Source organism: Ixodes scapularis, unplaced genomic scaffold (assembly GCF_016920785.2).
Source record: "Ixodes scapularis isolate PalLabHiFi unplaced genomic scaffold, ASM1692078v2 PGA_scaffold0__279_contigs__length_252992795, whole genome shotgun sequence".
Classification (NCBI taxonomy): Eukaryota; Metazoa; Arthropoda; class Arachnida; order Ixodida; family Ixodidae; genus Ixodes; species Ixodes scapularis.
The window spans coordinates 218,270,956-218,274,903 of record NW_024609835.1 but is presented as its reverse complement, the minus strand read 5'-3'; the positions used below and the strand labels follow the sequence as shown (position 1 = coordinate 218,274,903).

General features: G+C 44.0%; 1 pseudogene; it reads right to left on the bottom strand.

The window, feature by feature from the left end:
- Nucleotides 1–1,684: 1,684 nt before the first annotated feature.
- LOC120850389 lies at nucleotides 1,685–2,815 on the bottom strand (annotated as a pseudogene).
- Between the last annotated feature and the right edge of the window lie 1,133 nt (nucleotides 2,816–3,948).

The window sequence follows — 3,948 nt, the reverse complement described above, 5'->3', positions numbered from 1 at the left end:
TTAGTCATGCTCGCCCGTGACGTACAGGAGGTGACGCTTTATTAAAAAGGAACAAAGAAACACGATATGACACATTTTCCTCAAGATTTGTGACGTCACGATTGTTTTCGGCGCGAAATTTAAATGATTTTCGCCGGTGGCGCGAAATTTAAAGTTTTTCAGATGTTCTACAAGCCTGCTACCGTCCTTCAAACCTTGCTTCACGCCTAGTAGCCTTGTTGGTATCAATCACTCCCATGTAATGCCTCTTTTAAAAGAACCAGTTTTTTATCAGTTCTGGGAACCACCAATAAGTTACTATCTTCTTCAACTAAGCAGTGTGTACTTATCACTGTAACAACGGCTTGTTCGCAAAGAAAGACAAAAAGGCACAAGCTTGGTTTACACAGTTTATTATATACAAACTTACAACACCACCACTGAACACTTGAAGATAGATATGGCATTAAAAACGAAGTGAAATAAGGTCTGGACAACTCTATGCACGCACTTAATACTCTCAACGCGAGGCACGTTTACGCATTTATCTTGCACTGTTCACGTTGAGAGCTCGTAACTAGATTTAACTATATCAATCACAGGTGGAGGTGCGGGGCTATGCATGTTTTTTTCATTTGAATGTCCACATGAATTAATGCTTCAAGAGATTGAAAATTGAGACGTTTTGTTATAGCACATGCGCTCGCCACACACAGATTGTGCTCCGCAGCTGGGCTGTTTATGTGAGGATTAGTACGCAGGAAGCTGCCACAAAATGACAGGAAAGAAAGCGTTCGAAAAAGGATAATAATTCGCTTTGCGGCAAATTGTTGGCACCATACTGACTCACTGATTTACCTTTCATCGCAGTTTGATATACTTTTGTATACCTCACACAACCAAACATTAATCCAGGTTTATGTCTCAAGTCGTCACACTGCACAAGAAAACATTGAGGTCAACGCTTGTTCTCACACACTCCTCAATAATGCACAGGGTGTGTAGGGTGTCTACCAACCTGGAAACTTAAAATATTTAAGTAAGGCGGATTATATTTAAAGAACAGGGTAATATAAAGGAAACCGTAAAAAAGTTCCTAATCAGTAAAAATGATAAGCGAAAGTGGAACGGCAGCGTGCAACGAAGCCCGATGATTGCACAAGGATTTCACGGTGGTGCCGCTGCACTGAATAACGTTGCCCGACACGTGACTAGGCAGCGCTGGCCACTAGGCACTCCCTGAACCGAAGTAACGGTCAACATTTTATCGAAATAGAGAGGAAAACCTTGAGAAAATTGGGAAATTTGGAATAAGCGATTTGGTAGACACCCTGTCCTATCATTCAGTGAGCAACGTCTTCTAGCACTATACAGCGAGGGTCGAATGAATCTAACATATTTTACTTAGAACGAAAAAATTAGTTTTGCATGCTGTGACACTGAAATTTTGATATTGATTCATTGAAAATTACAGTTCATCTAGCGGAACCAATACGTTGATTGTAGTGTCTGAGCATGAGAAACAAACTTTTACACTTTATTTAAAGTATGCTAGATTCATTTGGTCATCGCAGCAGACAGTTTCGGCAAAGCGTGTGATAATTTAGAGGTATGTACTCGCAGAATCCGGTATGCCAGCGTGATCATTGAACGCAACACGTAAGGCAAACTAAAGGGACTTCCTGTGGGCATAACGCAAGTGCTTTCATCTGCACAGCCTCTGGACTCGTTGCTGGGTTTTGCGTCTCACAGCTGCATCAAGAAGCCCAGTATTCTTTTTAGGGGCGAACCAATGAAGCCTCACCCTTGCAAACAAAGCAAATAAATCACTTAGACATCCTCACTGCAGAGTGTCAGCAGCTTTTCGACCTTCTCATAAAGAGTGATGCACAACGCCTTCCCAACGCCTTCTTTTAAAACAAGACTGTCGATTGACGCCACAAAAACCTTCTCACAAGCTTGAACGAAGGAAACAAAGCAAGGTGAAGGGACCGAGAGGCTTCCAAAGTCTCCTTCAGCCGTTCCTTTCACACTCAAATTCAACAACACTTGGCTGTCACCAGAAAAAGTGGCATTCTTGATTTGCAATTCACATTGCTGAGTCACGTTTTGACATGTATGATATTTGACAAACCTTGTTACAAGCCATCCAGCAAATTAAACCATGTTGTTAAGTGATAATAAAGTGGGATAACTACAGGATGTGAGGTCAGCTACACATTGTGGAAGTGAGCTTCCTAGAATAAGTGAAGCTGAGGGAGCTGAGAAACCAACCGGAAGAGCCGCTAAAAGAGTTGCCATGTCCTCTTCGCAGTTGCTCTTGTCAGACAGTTTAAACAAGTTGCTAACTTGGAGATGCCTAAAGGCTGCCTGAAACTGCCGGCAAGAGGAATTGGCGTTCGCACCAGGCTTTGACCTTATTACGGAGAATGTGTTTTCGAGTGCATCTTGGTTGAGATGGCGAGTCGGAAGGTATCTGAAACCATACTCAGATGTCAGGTGCTCACAAATCAGCATAATAGACAGAATGGTCCAGGAAAAACCGCGAATGCAAGCAGGCTGCCGTGGGCACCCAAGAACGGTAAGGCTTTCGAACATATGAAGGCCTTCTTTCAGAAACTCCTTGTGGACAGAGCCTTCGTGGATTGCAGACACATATATATGCACTCTTCCCGCGTTTCTGTGAGCTGTTCAAGCTATCAAAAAGACGATCCATTTTTTCGATAAACCGGGCCGTGTGGATAGCTTCAACTGGCGGTTGCTGGAAAGTTACCATGGCAAACATTGCAGCAGCACAGTGATAACTGAATATTTGCGCTGCTAGTTTCACTGACATTTTGGAGGCAAAATTCAAATTAAAATGCTTCTCACTGAGCCTTGGCATGGATCGGATTTCAGGCTTTTTGTTTTTTTGTAAGCTTCCCTGAGGAAAGAGCTTCTCAACTTGTTGTCCCCAACTTGAAAATTGTACTTGAAGAACATATTTCGTAAGCACTTCAGCAGATGTGGAACATCAAATAGAAAAAAAAGTGGCTTCTCATTCACATTTACGTAGGGCTTCTCAGGGGTAACACGGCCATTAAAAAGAGAAACATTTTGATTGCCTTGGTCACATACGACAGCTACTGGCTCCAGGCCGGCTTTCACAAACAAATTGTGGCACTGGAAAAGAAGGTCACGCAAAATGTTGGCAGGTGTTCCCCCATGAGCAAACAAATAGCCAAGTGGCTGCTTCCATGGCGTGCGAATGCCTTTAGCCATAAAGACAAGAGCTTTGTTTGCAAGGTTATGGCCTCTTCCAGTGTTACTTTCTTCGAGCCCTTCAATCCTGTCCACAGAGGGGTTGTACGAGAGCTCTTTCGTGACGTGCATCTCGTCAAAGGCAATAATGCATAGCTTGTCTTCTGGTGAAAAAGAAGCTGCAGGTCTTTTGACTAGTTCGAAAACTTCTGGGTAAAAACCAACCCTCAGGGGAACACGCTGAAGCCAAAGCTGTAACGACCTAACCTTAACAATTGCCTACAGTACCGGTAACCCTTAGGGCTGTGAAAGTACAAGCCCAAGGCAAAGGCTTTGTTCTGGCTGCACCACGGCCTGCCGAACCTGCTCGCATTGGTCATCTTCAGCTGAGCTTCCACAAGGGCAGCAACGGCTGGAGAGACAAGGCTACGTACACTTTCAACTATCTCAGTGACAGTCAGCATATGACGCCGTCCCTGCAGTCGTTGCTGGAGTCTCTTGTTATGTTTCCGAAGCTGTCGAAGTCTGGCCCTCAACACGTCCATCTTCCCCTTGCCCTCGGTGCGGGTGGCACAGGACCCTGCAAAGGGAAAGCAAAAGCAATTATGAAACATTTCGATAAATAATGAAATAAACAATGTGCCGCCACTGTAGAAAATGTGGAAGTACAAGTAAACTTTGTGCATCATGACGGACACCTACGTTGGTGAGGAACCGCAGAAGTCGAAG